The sequence below is a fragment of the Salmo trutta genome, chromosome 1 (assembly GCF_901001165.1).
Source record: "Salmo trutta chromosome 1, fSalTru1.1, whole genome shotgun sequence".
In the NCBI taxonomy this organism is placed as follows: Eukaryota; Metazoa; Chordata; class Actinopteri; order Salmoniformes; family Salmonidae; genus Salmo; species Salmo trutta.
In genome coordinates, this window is record NC_042957.1 from 17553997 (window position 1) to 17574517 (window position 20521).

Below are 20521 nucleotides of genomic sequence, written 5' to 3' on the forward strand. Positions count from 1 at the left end.
ACTAGCAACTCCTGTGGTGGGCTTGGTGCAGTGCGTGCTGTGCATGCTTGGTGCAGTGCATGCTGGTCGCCTGGTGTACGGTGTTTCCTCCGACACATTGGTGCGGCTGGCTTCCGGGTTAAGTGGGCACTGTGTCAAGAAGCAGTGCGACCTGGCTGGGTTGTGTTTTGGAGGACTCATGGCTCTCAATCTTCGCCTTTCCTGAGTCCGTACAGGAGTTGCAGCGATGAGACAAGACTGTAAATATCAATTGGATACCACGAAATTGGAGAGAAAAAGGGCAACAACAAAATAATTCTGAAATACCGGAAGCAATATATTCAACTGCAAAACACAAATATTAACCCAAATCTATATAGCCACCTTTTAATATTTCCTCAAGTAGAAATGTATGAAATGTATGCATTCACTACTGTAAGTCGCTCTGGATAAGAGCGTCTGCTAAATTACTAAAATGTAAATCTAAATTTGCAATTCCTTTCAATCATCATAATGGAAATCAGCCAGCCAGGGCTTTCTAAGGGGCAAAGAAACACGTGGAAATGTTCTGTTTCATTTTCTATCAGTTGTATGAGTAAAAGGCCCCTCTTGAGGAAAATTGGATCGTTTCTCTGAGATGGGGGTAATATCTTCTATTTGCCAGATCTCCAACATCTTTAGCTTGGCTGATCCATAACCTCTCAAACACGGCTTTGAACAGCAGATGGAGACGTGATGAGACACACAATGAGGTCCATGTGCTTAGACAAATGACCATTTTAGGTAGTGGGATTGTCCAATGTTTACTTACCATTAGAATATCAGTTAGCATTATTATTAAGAACTAACTATGCTTTAGGTTAAAGTATTACAAATGGCATTTATTTTTGTTATGCTATTATATTTAATATTTTGAGTTGGAGTGTATTAGGGCTGGGAGTTGCCAGGGACCTCATGATTCTAATATGTGTTGCTATTCGATACTGTGATTTTATTGCAAATCGATGTTCCTAACATATGGTGAGCAATATGTCTGCTGCAGAGGGGCAAGACCGAGCCATAAGAAAGAGTTTTGATCAGTCATGGAAATAAAAGTGCTGAAAACAAATTGGCTCCCTATTTAAAAAGATGGAGAACAAAATACTGGAATTTTGGTGCAGGTATAGCCAATTAGCGCAAAAATAATATTGCAATCTTGTCAAAACGATACCATATCATAAAATTATATCCCGATATGTAACGATAAAACAAATATATCGATAGATGTATCTATCACTGGAGTGTATGTAATGCTTATCTAGCCATAGAGAGAAACCCTGGTGTCCAACAATTACCAGCCCCTGGTTACCATCCCCCTGTCTCTCTGGGATGAATGACATCTTGAACTCATAAGATCATAGATCACCTTGTGTTGGCTTTCAAACCCTGCCACTGTGGACCAGTCAAAAATGGCCTCGTTTACCAAACAGAACCTTTGTTTATGTTCGTTCCACAACAGACATTTTGAAGTTACATCACCCATACAGAATGCTGGCTTTATCAGCGGATTAAAGGGATAGTTCACCAAAATAACATTGATAGCTTAACAATGGACAAGGTACTTTTTTTTTTATAGTGTATGTGGACACCTTCAAATTAGTGGATTCAGCTATTTCAGCCACACCTGTTGCTGACGGGTGTATAAAATCGAGCACACAGCCATGCAATCTCCATAAATAAACATTGGCAGTAGCATGGCCTTACTGAAGAGCTCAGTGACTTTCAACACAGCACCGTCATAGAATGCCTCCTTTTCAACAAGCCAGTTTGTCAAATTTCTGCCCTGCTAGAGCTGCCCCGATCAACTAAGTGCTGATATTGTGAAGAGGAAATGCCTAGGAGCAAGAACGGCTCAGCCACGAAGTGGTAGGCCACACAACCTCACAGAACGGAACCGCTGAGTGCTGAAGCACCTAGCGCATAATTGTCTGTCCTCGGTTGCAACACTCACTACTGAGTTCCAAACTGCCTCTGTAAGCAACTTCAGCACAGTAACTGTTCGTCGGGCGCTTCATGAAATGGGTTTCCATGGCCGAGTAGCCGCACAAAAGCCTAAGATCACCATGCACAATGCCAAGCGTCGGCTGGAGTTGTGTAAAGCTCGCCGCCATTGGAGCAGTGGAAACTCGTTCTTTGGCGTGATGAATCATGCTTCACCGTCTGACAGATGAATCGGGTTTCTGCAGATGCCAGGAGAACGCTACCTGCCCGAATGCGTAGTGCCAACTGTAAAGTTAGGTGGAGGAGACTGTTTTTCATGGTTCGGGCTAGGCCCCTTAGTTCCAGTGAAGGGAAATCTTAACGCTACAATGACATTCTAGAAGATTCTGTGCTTCCAACTTTGTGGCAACAGTTTGGGGAAAGCCATTTCCTGTTTCAGCATGACAATGTCCCAGTGCACAAAGTGAGGTCCATACAGAGATGGTTTGTTGATCGGTGTGGAAGAACTTGACTGGTCTGCACAGAGCCCTGACCTCAACCCCATCGAATACCTTTGGGATGAATTGGAACGCCAAATATGACCCAGGCCTAATCACCCAACATTAGTGCCTGACCTCACTAAAACGCTTGTGGCTGAATGGAAGCAAGTCCCCGCAGCAATGTTCCAACATCTAGTGAAAAGCCTTTCCAGAAGAGTGGAGACTGTTATAGCAGCAAAGGGGGGGACCAACTCCACATTAATGCCCATGATTTTGGAATGAGATGTTCGACGAGCAGGTGTACTTTTGGTCATGTAGTGTATGACATCAAACCATGCTTTGGTTTAGTTTCCCTGGCACTGTTCTCCCTGACACTGTTCTCAAACGCTAACATTTTAGCATTTGTGGCACAAATTCTATGCATGTCATGGTACCTTTTTTTGCGCATGATGTCCAAATCATTCTAAAGTGTAGCTAAATAAAGTCACTTAGATGATTTGGACATGACCTCCTAAGACATGCTAACCTCTCACCATTACAATAACGGGAGGTTAGCATTTTTTTGTTATGTATGCCTCAACTTTCTCACTAATCATTATTCACGATTTATTCAGGATTATCCCTAATCATGGTAGCATCCACATTAAGTCTTTAGAAACATATTCTATTCTTATTTACAATAAAAGTGACTCCAAAATGACACAATACATTATTTAATATTTATATTGGGCACAAAATAATCGAACACAACCAAAACAAACAGAAAATGCATTCAACAAGTTTGTAGAGTCACAAGCTTGACGTAATCGTTGCGTGCTAGGAATATGGGACCAAATGCTAAACTTGACTACTTTAATGTTTTACTCCATGTGTAACTCTGTTGTTGTATGTTGTCGAACTGCTTTGCTTTATCTTGGCCAGGTCGCAATTGTAAATGAGAACTTGTTCTCAACTTGCCTATCTGGTTAAATAAAGGTGAAATAAATAATGCACACAGGTGAATTTGTCCCAATACTTTTGGTCCCCTAAAATCGGGGAACTACAAAAAAGGATGTAATTTCTAAACGGTTCACCCGAATTGGATGAAAATACCCTCAAATTAAACCTGACAGTCTGCACTTTAACCTCAGTCATTCTATCATTTTAAGTACAGAGCCAAAATATCAAAACATTTTTGTCACTTTCTCAACTTTTGGAGCTCCCTTGTAGGTACCATGACTTGCATGGGATTTGTGTGATAAATGCTAAAACATCAGGTTCTTCAGTTCTATATGCAACGTAATAGACTGATTTGGGTGTAAATGTAATATTCATTGTTGGCGTTGGATGGTGTTCCGGGGAGTAACACCACTAACCTGTATCGGTTGTTCCTGGTACTCCTTGGGATCATATTCAATACCTGCCATGCCTCCACACTGACCTTATCTGTCTGGTCTAACATTGACCTCTAAATGTGTATACACACACGTACCCAACTGCATACACACATACAAGTGTCCACGCGCACATGCTCGGTCAGTTTAGCTGTAGTATAGTATCACACACAGGTTTTAATTTGTGTGCACTGCACAATAAAGATTATAACAACATGTTTTTGATTGAATTTACTGCAAGATCCAATGGGTTTGCCGACCGCATTATCTACCAAGAGAATTCTCTTAGGTTATAATCACAGCCGTGTATATCCCCCCCAAGCAGATACCTCGACGGACCTGAAAGAACTTCACTGGACTCTAGGTAATCTGGAAACCATATATCCTGAGGCTGCATTTACTGTAGCTGGGGATTTTAACAAGGCTCCCTAAATTTTATCAGCATATCGAATGAGCGACTCGAGCTGGCAGCATTCTGGATCATTGCTGCTCCAACTTCCACGACGCATACAAAGCCCTCCCCCACCCAGCTTTCGGAATATCTGACCACGACTCCATTTTGTTGCTCCCAGCCTTATAGACAGAAACTAAAACAGAAAACGCCCATGCTCAGGTCTGTTCAATGCTGGTCCGACCAATCGGATTCCACGCTTCGATATTGCTTCGATCATGTGGACTGGGATATGTTCCGGATAGCCTCAGACAACAGCATTGATGTATACGCTGACTCGGTGAGCGACTTTAGTAGCAAGTGCATCGGTGATGTTGTACCCACGGTGACTATTAAAACCTTCCCTAACCAGAAACCGTGGATTGATGGCAGCATTCGGGCAAAACTGAAAGCGCGAACCACTGCTTTTAATCATGGCAAGGTGACCGGAAACATGACTGAATACAAAGTGTAGCTATTCCCTCCAAGGCAATCAAACAAGCTAAGCGTCAGTATAGAGACAAAGTAGAGTCACAATTCAACGGCTTAAACTAGACGTATGTCGCAGTCAAACACGGATTACAAAAAGAACCAGCCCCGTCGCAGACACCGTCTTGCTCACAGAAATATTAAACAACAACTTTGCTCGCTTTGAGGACAATACAGTGCCACTGACACAGCCCACTACCAAAACCTGTGGGCTCTCCTTCACCGTGGCCAACGTGAGTAAAACCATTTAAACGAGTTAACCCTCGCAAGGCTGCTGGCCCAGACGGCATCCCTAGCCGCGTCCTCAGAGCATGCACAGACCAGCTGGCTGGTGTGTTTACGGAGATATTCAATCTCTACCTATCCCAGTCTGCTGTGCCCACATGCTTCAAGAGGGCCACCATTGTTCCTGTCCCCAAGAAAGCTAAGGTAACTGAACTAAATGACTATCGCCCCGTGGCACTCACTTATGTCATCATGAATTGCTTTGAGAGACTAGTCAAGGCTCATATCACCTCCACCCTACCTGATACCCTAGACCCACTCCAATTTGCTTACTCCCCCAATAGGTCCACAGACGACGCAATCACACTGCACACTGCCCTAACCCATCTGGACAAGAGGAATACCTATGTAAGAATGCTGTTCATTGACTACAGCTCAGCATTTAACACCATAGCACCCTCCAAACTCGTCATTAAGCTCGAGACCCTGGGTCTCAATCCCGCCCTGTGCAACTGGGTCCTGGACTTTGACGGGTCGCCCCCAGGTGGTGAGGGTAGGAAACAACATCTCCACCCCGCTGATCCTCAACACTGGGGCCCCACAAGGGTGCATTCTCAGCCTTCTCCTGTACTCCCTGTTCACCCATGACTGCGTGGCCATGCACGTTGCCAACTAAATCATCAAGTTTGCAGACAACACTACAGTGGTAGGCTTGATTACCAACAACGACGAGACGGCCTACAGGGAGGGCCCTCGGAGTGTGGTGTCAGGAAAATAACCTCCCACTCAACATCAACAAAACAAAACAAAGGAGATGATCGTGGACTTCAGGAAACGGCAGAGGGAGCAGCCCCTATCTACATTGACGGGACAGTAGTGGAGAAGGTGGAAAGGTTTAAGTTCCTCGGCGTACACATCATGGACAAACTGAAATGGTCCAACCACACAGACAGCGTGGTGAAGAAGGCGCAGCAGTGCCTCGTCAACATCAGGAGGCTGAAGAAATTTGGCTTGTCACCAAAAACACTCAAACTTTTACAGATGCACAATTGGGTGCATCCTGTCGGGCTGTATCACCACCTGGTACAGCAACTGCTCCGCCCATAACCACAAGGCTCTCCAGAGGGTAGTGAGGTCTGCACAACGCATCACCGGGGGCAAACTACCTGCCCTACAGGACACCTACACCACCCGATGTCACATGAAGCCCAAAAAGATCATCAAGGACAACAACCCGAGCCACTGCCTGTTCACCCCGCTATCATCCCGAAGGCGAGGGCAGTACAGGTGCATCAAAGCTGGGATCGAGAGACTGAAAAACAGCTTCCATCTCAAGGCCATCAGACTGTTTGAGTGGCTGCTGCCAACATACTGACTTAAATCTCCAGCCACTTTAATTATTGGATGTAATAAATGTATCACTAGTCACTTTAAACAATGCCACTTTATATAATGATTACATACCCTACATTACTAATCTCATATGTATATGCTATACTCTATAACGTCTACTGCATCTTGCCTATGCTGCATGGCCATTGCTCATCCATTCTTATTCATCCCTTTGTGTGTGTGTGTGTGTGTGTGTGTGTGTGTGTGTGTGTGTGTGTGTGTGTGTGTGTGTGTGTGTGTGTGTGTGTGTGTGTGTGTGTGTGTGTGTGTGTGTGTGTGTGTGTGTGTGTGTGTGTGTGTGTGTGTGTGTGTGTGTGTGTGTGTGTGTGTGTGTGTGTGTGTGTGTGTGTAAGGTAGTTGTTGGGAAATGGTTAGATATTACTGCACTGTCGGAACTAGAAGCACAAGCATTTCGCTACACTCGCATTAACATCCGCTAACCATGCGTATGTGACCAATAAAATGTTATTTGATTTGTGAGTGAACTGTCTGATTTGAAATAAACCTATTTTGGATAGATGGATGATGGGGGCATGAGACTGCTGCTAATTGTCAGTGTGTGTTTTTCCCTTTAATCACCAATACTTTGATATTGTTTTCGCAGGTGTAGACGGGAATACTCAAAAGATCACATTTGTCTGATGAGAATCGCCATCCACCAGAGACCTAAGGTATGGTAAGATATCAAATGCTCATTATCTCATGTACCAATAAACAATTAATCACATCAGGAGAAAAACAACCCACAAAGGCTGTATACCAAATAACTAGGAAATCTGTTGCTTAAACATCTGTTACCATGGTTACCCCATGGCTATTCAATCTGAAAGAAGTCTGCCTAAAAAAAAAGATGTAAGGGTTTCTACAAGCCAGAATGTTGAATATTTATACATACTTTAGCGGTTGATATTTATACATACTTTACCGGTTGTCCATGCGGTTGGTCCTTTTGACGGTGCTAGGTGAAAATGAGCTATCCACAGGAAAATGTTGTTTACCTGACTTTTTGCAGAGCCGGTAGGTTCTGCCGCTTGTATTTTCATTCTCCTGACACATTGCACGTGATGCACAATATATAAACAATAGCCGAATGTAACGAAACGTAGTCCACCGACGCACGTTTCTTCGCAATCGACTGGAAGTGATTGGGAAATTCGCCAGCTGATTGCGTGGGACAACGTTGTATTAGGCTCGACCATATTGTGCAAGTGTCACGTGAGAAACACTGATATACAGACCAGCATACTGAAGGTGTGGTTGATAACACTTCCCTGTGGATATTTTGTCCCAATCACCTCTGACATGGGGACAAAATCGGCAGTGTAAATGAAGTTTGTTCAACATTCTGACTGTTGGGGAATGCTGAGCCTACATGGTAGAGACCAGAGTAAGTGTTTCCCTCTCGGATTCTAAAAGAGGCTAGGTAATCTGAAGCAGTCGACTGTACCGTTTTCAAACTAACATGGAAATATCCATGGTGATTTCTCAGAAAATGTCTGACTGATGGTAATTGCATAGTATAGCTCTATTTTGGTGTTTTAGGATTATTAAATAAATTGATCCCAGTTTTTTTTTGTACATATTTGAGCCATTTGTGAGCTATTGAAGTTGAGCTTTGAATGGTTAAAGTAATTGTTCAGGGTCAGATACATTGAAAATGACAGACAAATACCCAGTGCTGTATCTCCTGTATTGGAACAGCAATAAGGAGCACAATGAGTTTTGCTCTAAACATTAGCTGTGAGTTTGGTAATTAGACTTAACACTAGAACCGCTGAAGCAGTTACAGTATTTTGACTCCTCATTTATAAAAATAAAAGGTGCGCTGCCATTTAAGTCATGCCCCCCTCCATCATTGACTTTTCATTAATAAGTCTATATAACACACTGTCGTTGTTGGAATCTTTATCACAAACAAAACTGGAATTTTAACCAATTTTAGGAGAGCATGTCATTTTTTTTTATGGATGCCCCTCCTTTCCCCGACTTTAGGGCCTGCTCCACTCCTTCTCAGACAGCTGAAAGTGTTCATTTGGTAATCACCCCGGTAATTACTTCGAATCTGAACCTAAACTATACCGAAACTAATTTCACACCATACTGTATAACAACAGATGAAATACATTAAGTAAAGTGTGATGGGGAGAATGGGTGAGTTGATGAGCGTGGGGAACGATGATGCATAATTATGTAATCACCAATTGTGAAATTTAACCATTCTAATTATAATCTTAATGGTGTGTACCCAATATCAGTCCACCGAATCCAAGCAGTCTTATCAGTCTACGCTGACCTACTTGGAGTAGGCTACACAGTGAGATCGTGCGTAATTGTACATGCTGAAAGGTTTTCCACATCTGGGAAAAGATCTACATCAGGCAGCAGGTTAGCGAGCGTCAGAGAATGTGGTGATGAGGCTTGTGGAAACTTACATTGGCAAGGGGAGAAATGTCATGAACAATTTCTATACTTCACTGGCGAACAAGTTGCTTGCAAAGAAACAAGCCTTGTGTGCACCATGAGCAAAGTGAGACGGAAGTTCTCTCCCTCTGCGCAAAATAAGGGACCTGCACAGCCGTTGTACTCCACAATGGGGCTGAAGAATGACAAGACAACACTCACACTTTACCAAAGCAAGGCAAGAAAGAACGTTTCTGTCATGAGAATCATGCATCCGACAGTTGCCATCAATGGGGACGCAAAGAGAAAACCAGAGACCGTTACACACTACAACCAAACAAAGGTAGGCCTATGTCAAAATGTGAAAGTGACAAAGATTTGTGTCGACTGTTAGGACAAGGGATAACAGCTAATTGAAATACAACTTATATTAATTATAATTCAATTATTGCTTTGTGTTGATTTTCCCTTTATCAAGCACACTTGCCGTTAATGATGTTCAGGCTGTATACTGATGTTTTCGTAATTTGACTGTGCGTCTTGCTTGTAGTATTTTGTTTTTAATTTTGTCGTTATAAAAATAAGCTGTTACCGTGTTCCAACACCTATGTTTCTGTTTCATAGTTGTAACAAAGGCGCACTGTAATAAAATTGATTGACCACTTGAATTTGTGTTAAGTGGTTTGTTTTTACTATTTTTATTTTAAATAAAATGCATCTTATTCTGTTACCCAAGACATTCATAAATTATTTTTGCGATAGCATGTATTAATTACACTGTTGGAATGTTGAAGTCCGAATGATTGCTCATTAGCTTGAAAGGGGGGGGGGTCCCTCGGCCCAGCGGTTCTAGTAGTAAATTCAATTACACCACTTGATCATGTAATACTGCATGTACTATGTGCTTGTATATGTACACCTACTGTATGCCATTGGTTTAATTGGTGGTGGGTCAGATTGCTTGAATTACTTAATGAATCATCTGTCTTTCAACTCATCCCTACAAAGATCTTGCAAAACAATTGCAGCCAGGCACTAAGAAATGATGGGTTTAGTGTCTGGTCTCAAATCATTAAGAGAGGGGATTACTGCTGGGCCAGAGAACCCCAGGAATGTGTTGTCCCCTCTGCTGACCCAACACACCGCTGATGAAATGGAATTGAATTAATGGGGCCGCCCACTGGGCTGCCTGATTAAAATGACACACACCTTTGATCCCAGAGCGAAGTGACCAGGCTGTCCCCCGAGGGATATGTAGGGGACGTGTGTATGATTCACTCGGCTGTGTACTGCGATCCCCCTCCAAACCCCAGAGCCTTCTCACTGGGGGGCTGGACCTCTCAGGTGCAGAACTGGTTGCCTAGTTTCGGGTTGAGGGGTTATAAAAGACTGCGGAGATTGAAGCTGGAGCCCTTCCAAATATAACATTGTCATGTACAAATAAAGCAAATCGAAACAAAATAGTCAATGTTTAGACTTTCAATCAAATGTATGTATAAAGCCATTTTTCCATCAGCAGATGTCACAAAGTGCTTATACAGAAATCCAGCCTAAAACCCCAAAGAGTGAGCAATGCAGATGCAGAAACACGGTTAGGAAACTCCCTAGAGAGGAACCAGGTTCTGAGGGGTGGCCAGTCGTCTTCTGGCTGTGCCGGGTGGAGATTATAAGAGTTCTTCAAGATGTTCATACTGTAGATGACGATAATAATCATTGGTTTAAAAGGGTGCAACAGGTCAGCACCTCAGGAGTAAATGTCAGCTGGCTTTTCATAGCCGAGGGAGGGGAGAGAGGTCTGCGACAAGGTAACAAGTCATGGTTCACCACTTTGCAACGTTCCTTTGATCGTAAAGTAAACATCTCGGTATTTCATTTGTCTGAGATACTGTAAATAGAAGTAGATGTGTCAAATATGAACTAAATTAAATGTGTCAATGCTTGTCTATTGAGATGGAAAGTGAAGTAAGAGGTGTGTGTGTGTGTAGCCATGTTAAACCAAGCCACACTAAGACGGTAATGTTTCAGTTATAAACTCAGCAAAAAAATAAACGTCCTCATTGTTAACAGCATTTATTTTCAGCAAACTTAACATGTGTAAATATTTGTATGAACATAAGATTCAACAACATGAGACAAACTGAACAAGTTCCACAGACGTGACTAACAGAAATTGAATAATGTGTCCCTGAAAAAAGGGGTGGGGGTCAAAAGTAACAGTCAGTATCTGGTGTGGCCACCAGCTGCATTAAGTACTGCAGTGCATCTCCTTCTCATGGACTGCACCAGATTTACCTGTTCTTGCTGTGAGATGTTACCCCACTCTTCCACCAAGGTATCTGCAAGTTCCCAGACATTTCTGGTTGTAATGGCCCTAGCCCTCACCCTCCGATCCAACAGGTCCCAGATGTGCTCAGTGGGATTGCGATCCGGGCTCTTCGCTGGCCATGGCAGAACACTGACATTCCTGTCTTGCAGGAAATCATGCACAGAACGAGCAGTATGGGCTGGTGGCATTGTCATGCTGGAGGGTCATGTCAGGATGAGCCTGCAGGAAGGGTACCACATGAGGGAGGAGGATGTCTTCCTTGTAATGCACAGCGTTGAGATTGCCTGCAATGACAACAAGCTCAGTCTGATAATGCTGTGAAACACCGCCCCAGACCATGACGGACACTCCACCTCAATCCCGCTCCAGAGTACAGGCCTCGGTGTGACGCTCATTCCTTGGACGATAAACGCGAATCCGACCATCACCCATGGTGAGACAAAACCGTGACTCGTCAGTGAAGAGTACTTTTTGCCAGTCCTGTCTGGTCCTGCGCCGGTGGGTTTGTGCCCATAGGCGACGTTGTTGATGGTGCTGTCTGGTGAGGACCTTCCTTACAACAGGCCTACAAGCCCTCAGTCCAGCCTCTCAGCCTATTGTGGACAGTCTGAGCACTGATGGATGTATTGTGCGTTCCTGGTGTAACTCAGGCAGTTGTTGTTGCCATCCTGTACCTGTCCCGCAGGTGTGATGTTCGGATGTATCAATCCTGTACAGGTGTTGTTACACGTGGTCTGCCACTGCGAGGACGATCAGCTGTTCGACCTGTCTCCCTTTAGCGCTGTCTTAGGCGTCTCACAGTACGGACATTGCAATTTATTGCCCTGGCCACATCTGCAGTCCTCATGCCTCCTTGCAGCATGCCTAAGGCACGTTCACGCAGATGAGCAGGGACCCTGGGCATCTTTCTTTTGGTGTTTTTCCAGAGTAGAAAGGCCTCTTTAGTGTCCTACGTTTTCATAACTGTGACCTTAATTGCCTACCGTCTGTAAGCTGTTAGTGTCTTAACGACCGTTCCACAGGTGCATGTTCATTTAATTGTTTATGGTTCATTGAACAAGCATGGGAAACAGTGTTTAAACACTACAATGAAGATCTGTGAAGTTATTTGGATTTTTACGAATCATCTTTAAAAGACAGGGTCCTGAAAAAGGGCTGTTTCTTTTTTTGCTGAGTTGACAACGCATCTTTTGCAGTAATCACCCTTACTGTTTCTGTTTGCGTTGTGACTCCAGACAGTTGTTATCGGCCTAGTAGAATCACTCTCCTGGGTTTGCTAGAGGTGTACTGGTTTCTGCATATTCCGGTTAGTTAGGGGTACTCTGGTAGGCTCCCCTCACCCGCTAACGACAGTGGAAATGTATGTCTCCTGTATAGGAAGGGTGTTTCATTCAGCTCAGTGAGGTTCTTAGCTGTATAGACAGAAAAGCATTAGGGTTGTCTGTTGTAAAGTTGTCTGCTAAGCAGAAAATATAATGATTCTAAAGACATGGACATTGTGTGTGTGTGAACTCTGGGTCATTAGCAGTAAAAATGTCTCTCCCTGCCTACACATCCATTGTCAAAATAAAAGCGTTCCACTAATTTGAAGCCTGAGCTCGCACTCACAGACAAACTGATGATTCCGAGACAAACATTGAAGTACCGTCTCTCAGCCGAGCGATTAAGACATTGCGCCCAGTGGGGGGCGTCAGGTGGTCATGCGGGGAGTGGAGACCCCTGGGGACAGAGCACACCGCAGGGGTCACAACGTGACATCTCACCCGTGCCATTGAGCTTAATATATGTGAAGGAACTGCTGAAACACACAGGGTATAATCACCCTCAGCGTCAGCCTCTTAGACATCCGTTAGGTACCAGGCTTTAGCATTAACACCATCTAATGGGAAATGAACTAAACCCACAACGCTATCCATAGTTATTACTCTATATACGTTGCATAACTCTTTGTTGCCTGCTTTGTTTGTTTTTTTGTTCTTAAGTGCATTTCAGTGGGTGGTTGCAATGACTGAATGTGTATTATAGCTGTGATCTAAAGCAGGGAAAAACTAAAATGGAGAAACCTCAATCCACTTGACACCTGGACGTGTGAATGTATAGTATCTAGCTGTGGAGTGTTATGTGCTGAGTGGATCCTTTTTCTCTTTCTCTGTTGTGCGCTGTTTGATTTCCTCGCTGGAATCTATGTCCAGTTGCAGTGGTGGGCAGGTAGATATGCTGCCAGATCTCTGCTACTGTGGCTCCATAATGGTGGTGGCTCAAGAGGAAGTGGCTGTTAGGGAATAAATACTGTATGCAGAACCTAGTGTGATTGCTTGCTTACATCGATGATAATGGGCATTTATTTATTTAGAGTTTTTCAAGTGCCCAAAGCCCTGTATATCAGTACTGTAGTAGCTTTTAATTGAGCACTTAAATCACCAACCACCCCAAGAAGTCATTTTGATGTCGCTGCTAATTCACATCAAGAACAATTAGGAAAGAGAAAAATACAGCACAGAAATGCCGTGGTGTCGTTGATGCATAGTTGGTGTCCGAAATGGCACCCTATTCCCTATATAGTGTACTTTTGACCAGAGCTATGGACTCTAGTCAAAATAAGGGCGGCAGGTAGCCTACTGGTTAGAGCTTAGTAACCGAAAGGTTGCAAGATCAAATCCCCGAGCTGACAAGGTAAAAATCTCTCGTTCTGCCCCTGAACAAGGCAGTTAACCCACTAGGCTGTCATTGAAAATAAGAATTTGTTCTTAACTGACTTGCCTAGTTAAATAAAATATAGGGAATGGGATATAGCTCTGGTCAAAAGAAGTGTACTATATAGGGTGTCACTATCCTGTTTTCTCTCAATTCAATTAAAATCAAAGGGCTTTATTGTCATGGGAAACGTGTTTACATTGCCAAAGTGACAACAGGTTGCTCTGTCATCCCAGTGTTATTGGCCCAGATCCTCTTGTGAGGACTAGCGTTCCCTGCTGGTAGCATTACACACCAACACCACAGAGAACCCCTAGCTGCCATTCTACCTGTCGGGGACCAACAGCCATCCATCTGTCCAGTGTTTGCTTGAGTCCTCTTTAGAACAGCCTTGTAGTTTTCCAACATTTGTAGTTTGTTTGAATGGTCTTCAATGCACAAAAACCTAATTTAAAGGTATCTGGTAGACATTTATTTCTAGCACTTTTTTTTCTTCATGTGATGCCTGTTTTGCATGTTATTTTGGCATTATACATGTCACATCAGTTTGCAAACAATGTAAAAAAAATTTTTTAATAAAGCCACATACATACTTGGTCTCTTTTTTTTGCTTTCTTGAGTAAGGCAGCTCAAATGCAGGTGTCTTCAGCCTAGCTCAGTGCTTTCTGTGGTGGTGGGGCAGCCAGCTGAAAATGCAGAGCGTAGGGGTTGGTAATGTTCTCTAGTTGGGCCGTGATTGGCTCAGTGTTCTGTCACTCATGGGGACACTACGTCACCGCCAAATCTAAGGGTGGAGCTGCACAATTCAAGCCACTTGGGTGCTGTCATAGTTACATTAGAAGTTCCCATCCAAGAAGGCTCAATGTCATTGGCCACAGATAATTTTGTCAAATCACGTTATATCTACAGCAGCTTGATTGGACTGATCATGTCAACATTTATAATTTCAAAATCTTAGCTAGCAGTCATGAATCAAGTTGACAATCTACTGGCACACCCTTTTTAATCCTTGTCATATGAAGAGAAATTATAGATAAAACATCAGTGCTCATCGGCCATTGGATGTTAACATTACACAAGTTGGAAGTCGCAAATTCAACAATTAGTGGTTTGGAGGGAATCAATGGCTAACTGCAAGCATTGCAAAGTAATCACTTTGCCTGCTATTCAGTGGAGTGGGGGTGTGGTCCCCAGTATGGGTTTGTAGTCATTTGTAGTCATTTTTGTAGGGTTTAAGGGTCTCTTTTCCAAGCTTAAAATGATAAACATTCAGCATTGACCATGGTGTCAATCCAGCATGACATCTGCTGCTCTTAAAACAACTGGAAACTCAGAAGTGGGAAATCTAATTTCAGTGATTTCAAGACAACTGGGAACTCCGACTGGGAAAATACGTTTTTGAACGGTTATCCAATTCAGAATTGGAAGTCGGGAACTCAGACCTCTTTCTAGAGCACCGACGTGAAGATCACTGACGTCATCATGATTCAACCTTGTTCCCAGTTGTCTTGAACGCACCATAAATCCAGAGAATACCAGACGTTGATGGCAAAGTTTGATGACAAAATTTGCCCACAAAAGACCACTGCGCCACCTGTTCAAGTGAGCACCACACAACAAGGTGAGTTCAAAAATGTGTTGTATGCTGCTGCAAAAATATGTAATATGCCAAGGAGATATATGTATATACCTACTAAAAGTAGTACTAAGTGTACAGTACCAGTCAAAAGGTTGGACACACCTACTCATTCCAGGGTTTTTCTTTGTTACTGTTTTCTACATTGTAGAACAATAGTGAACAACAGTGAGCACATCAAAACTATGAAATAACACATATGGAATCTTGTAGTAACCAAAAAAGTTGTTACATTTGAGATTCTTCAAAGTAGCCACCCTTTGCCTTGATGATGGCGCTGCACACGCTTGGCATTCTCTCAACCAGCTTCATGAGGTAGTCACCTTGAATGCATTTCAATTAACAAGTCTGCCTTGTCAAAAGTACATTTGTTGAATTTCATTCCTTAATGCGTTTGAGCAAATCAGTTGTGTTGTGACAAGGTAGGGGTGGTATACAAAGATAGCCCTATTTGGTAAAAGACCGAGTCCATATTATGGCAAGAACAGCTCAAATAAGCAAAGCGAAACGACAGTCCATCTTTACTTTACGGACATGAAGGTCAGTCAATCCAGAACATTTCAATAACTTATCCTTGAAAGTTTCTTTTAAGTGCAGTTGCAAAAACCATTAAGCGCTATGATGAAACTGGCTCTCATGAGGACCACCACAGGAAAGGAAGACCCAGAGTTACCTCTGCTGCAGAGGAGAAGTTCATTAGAGCTACCAGCCTCAGAAATTGCAGCCCAAATAAATGTTTCACAGTTCAAGTAAGTCATCTCAACATCAACTGTTCAGACAAGACTGCATGAATCAGGCCTTCATGGTTGAATTGCTGAAAAGAAACCACTACTAAAGGACACCAATAAGAAGAAGAGACTTGCATGGGCCAAGAAACACAAGCAATGGACATTTAGACCAGTGGAGATCTGTCCTTTGGTCTGATGAGTCCCAATTTGAGATTTTTAGTTCCAGAGTAGGTGAACGGATGATCTCCACATCTGTGGTTCCCACAGTGAAGCATGGAGGAGGAGGTGTGATTGTGCTTTGCTTGTGATTTATTTCAAATTCAAGGCACACTTAACCAGCATGGCTACCAAAGCATTGTGCAGCAATACACTATCCCATCTGGTTTGTGCTTAGTCCCACTATCATTTTATTTTTCATCAGGACAATGACCCAACACACCTCCAGGCTGTGTAATGGCTATTTAACCAAAGGGTAGAGTGATGCATCAGATGACCTGGCCTCCACAATCACCTGACCTCAACCCAATTGAGATGGTTAGGGATGATTTAACACCTTTTTTTGTTGTTGGTTACTATATTTTTTTATTTTACCTTTTTTATTTAACTAGGCAAGTCCGTTAAGAACAAATTCTTATTTTCAATGACAGCCTAGGAACAGTGCCTTGTTCAGGGGCAGAACAACAGATTTTTACCTTGTCAGCTCGGGGATTTGATCTTACAACCTTTCGGTAACTAGTCCAACACTAACCACTAGGCTACCTGCCGCCGATTATGATTCCATATGTTATTTCATAGTTTTGATGTCTTCACTATTATTCTACAATGTAGAAAATAGTAAAAAATAAATAAACCCTTGAATGAGTGTGTGTCCAAACTTTTGACTGGTACTGTATGTTGTGTCGTAAGCTGTTAGTAGCCCATGTGCCTCACCCTAATAATTTGGTCCCGTTTCCCCTTCTATTTTCACCTACTGTTCTGACTTGGTGGTGCACATGTAGCCTACAGTATAGCCTGTTTTAGAGAAATGTAATCATAGAATATTGTAAGGGCTTTCGTTGTCTGCTTATATGCCCCTTTATTTATCCTACAGTTCTGACTTGGTTTACAAGGAGAATACTGTAAGAACAGCCCATGTTCTGAATTCTATCGAGGTACATTTAGAAAATGCTGAACAAATAGTTATATTGACTACGTCCGTCCTAGCTCGCTCATTAACGGATTGCCTTTTATCCGCTCATCGTCCCCTTATGCCATAGTTTCTAGATCTCAAAAGTCAGTAGACACCACATTTGTTTAAGTAAGTCAGCCATATCAGCTATGTTTCTTTATAAGTCAGTAAATGAGGCTGAATGAACTGTTTCGCTCCCAGACAAGGCTCCGCTGATAGCCAGGTGTCGCAGTGGTAAGGTGTGGTCACCATTATAGTGCATTTAATGTATTGTTTAGTGTTGTATAGATTTACATGCTAAAATCGCCACTGCTGGTAGAAGTAAATTGATACATAAACAGGAATTGAATTTTATATCTGAAATTAATTCATGAATTTGATGGTATAATAGTAAAGCTCTTTCAAAACAGCATGGGAAACACTAGCAAATTCTATTTTGTTCCGTTTTCTTGTTATATTACTAGCCTCAGATTACATGGTTTATATAATTATATTCTCAACATTGAATGGGCCAACCTATTTCTATCTCAATTAGGCAGTGTTATTAGGACTGTGTGTTTAATCCATGCAGGACCGACACTGGTAAGGTAGTGATTTCCCTGCTCTGAACAGTCCTGCTGCTAAATGTTCATTACATCTCCTCTAACTACCCAATGTCCTCGAATGAAATAATTCCCCTAACAGAGGGACCTCTTATCTGAAAAATTATTCAAATGTACTGTTTTATCATTTACGGTCAACTGAGTGAAAATTTACTCTGAAATAATTGCTGAATATCAGCCGGCCCATTGCACAACAGTGTTATTATATAGCTCCTTATTTTGACATAGGTTTTAATGGCCCACTGCGGAGTGCAACTCATTACCCAGCACATATCTCTATCCTACATATGTAGAGGAACTTCTGATGTTATATGGTATTTTTCACTGCTGTTCAGCAGTGTGGGTAAGGGAGGCAGAGACCGGGAGGTTGGCTGTTTAGGGCTCTAGTCTGCTGGAGGCGTGAGCAGAATAACTGTGCAGCACAATCTGTTCTGCTTCCTCAACAACCAGTGCCAGTTCAGACATTAATGTACTGACTTATCTGGCAGTACTCTAGCTTTCTGGCGTTTTGTACAGTATGACCTTGCAGTAGTTAAAATGCTTATTTCCATGGGCTTATGACAATACTTAGACGCCCACCGGGCTTATGAGGTTAGATCTTATCCTCCCAGGAAATGGTTTGATAGAAAATGAATTAATCCAAGCAAACCATCGCATTTATATACAGTTGAAGTCGGAAGTTTACATACAATTAGGTTTGAGTCATTTAAAACTCATCTTTCAACCACTCCACAGATTTCTTGTTAACAAACTATAGTTTTGGCAAGTCGGTTAGGACATCTACTTTGTGCATGACACAAGTCATTTTTCCAACAATTGTTTACAAGCAGATTATTTCACTTATAATTCACTGTATCAATTCCAGTGGGTCAGAAGTTTACATACACTAAGTTGACTGCCTTTTAAACAGCTTGGAAAATTCCAGAAAATGATGTCATGGCTTTAGAAGCTTCTGATAGGCTAATTGACATCATCTAAGGCCTACCTTCAAACTCAGTGCCTCTTTGCTTGACATTATGGGAAAATCAGAAGAAATCAGCCAAGACCTCAGAAAAAATTGTCGACCTCCACAAGTCTGGTTCATCCTTGGAAGCAATTTCCAAACGCCTGAAGGTACCACGTTCATCTGTACAAACATTAGTACGCAAGTATAAACACCATGGGACCACGCAGCTGTTCTGTCTCCTAGAGATGAGTGTACTTTGGTGCGAAAAGTGCAAATCAATACCAGAACAACAGCAAAGAACCTTGTGAAGATGCTGGAGGAAACGGGTACAAAGTATCTTTATCCACAGTAAAACGAGTCCTATATCGACATAACCTGAAAGGCCGCCCAGCAAGGAAGAAGCCACTGCTCCAAAACCGCCATAAAAAAGCCAGACTACGGTTTGCAACTGCACATGGGGACAAATATCGTACTTTTTGGAGAAATGTCCTCTGGTCTGATGAAACAAAAATAGAACTGTTTGGCCATAATGACCATTGTTATGTTTGGAGGAAAAAGGGGGAGGCTTGCAAGCCGAAGAACACCATCCCAGCCGTGAAGCACGGGGGTGGCAGCATCATGTTGTGGGGGTGCTTTGCTGCAGGATGGACTGGTGCACTTCACAAAATAGATGGCATCACGAGGCAGGAAAATTATGTGGATATATTGAAGCAACATTTCAAGACATCAGTCAGGAAGTTAAAGCCTGGTCGCAAATGGGTCTTCCAAATGGACAATGACCCCAAGCATACTTCCAAAGTTGTGGCAAAATGGCTTAAGGACAACAAAGTCAAGGTATTGGAGTGGCCATCACAAAGCCCTGACCTCAATCCTATAGAGAATTTGTGGGCATAACTGAAAAAGTGTGTGCGAGCAAGGATGCCTACAAACCTGACTCGATTACACCAGCTCTGTCAGGAGGAATGGGCCAAAGTTCACCCAACTTATTGTGGGAAGCTTGTGGAAGGCTACCTGAAACGTTTTGACCCAAGTTAAGCAATTTAAAGGCAATGCTACCAAATACTAATTGAGTGTATGTAAACTTCTGACCCAGTGGAAATGTGATGAAAGAAATAAAAGCTGAAATAAATTATTCTCTCTACTATTATTCTGACATTTCACATTCTTAAAATAATGTGGTGATCCTAACTGACCTAAGACAGGGAATTTTTACTAGGATTAAACGTCAGGAATTGTTAAACTGAGTTTAAATGTATTTGGCTAAGGTGTATGTAAACTTTCGACGTCACACTTCTCTAGATCCATGGGTTGTCCAACAATCAAAGCAAACATAAATAGCTTTAGTTTTTGTAAAAGAGAATGTGGTCCTACTGACACATTAGGGAAGTAAAGGGAATACCTCGGAGGCAGTAATCACTCTTCTAGATCTACGGACTGTCCATGTGCTGCCTGTGTAGCACAATGTATACAGCTCCACACACAGTTTTATGGACGGGACATGTGCCTTACAGATGTCAAGCCAACGTTATGAGGGGAAAACGGGGTTGCTCCAATTCAAGAAACCTGGCAAAGTGCATTCCTACCACAGTATGACATTTCATGTAATTGTAAAATTGTTTTTGAGATAGAAACGGTCAGCTGTTTTTTTGGGGGGGTTTCCAGCAGGTTGATTTT

The 20521-nt window shown here is 42.6% G+C and overlaps 1 long non-coding RNA gene across 1 annotated transcript in view; it reads left to right on the forward strand.

The window, feature by feature from the left end:
* The window catches only part of LOC115174534 (uncharacterized), a 35512-nt gene extending 28316 nt beyond the window's left edge, over nt 1–7196 (forward strand). The window contains exon 2 of the long non-coding RNA XR_003871798.1: nt 6952–7196. This is a non-coding gene — a long non-coding RNA (uncharacterized LOC115174534). The remainder of the gene's footprint in view (nt 1–6951) is intronic.
* The last annotated feature ends 13325 nt before the right edge of the window (nt 7197–20521 follow it).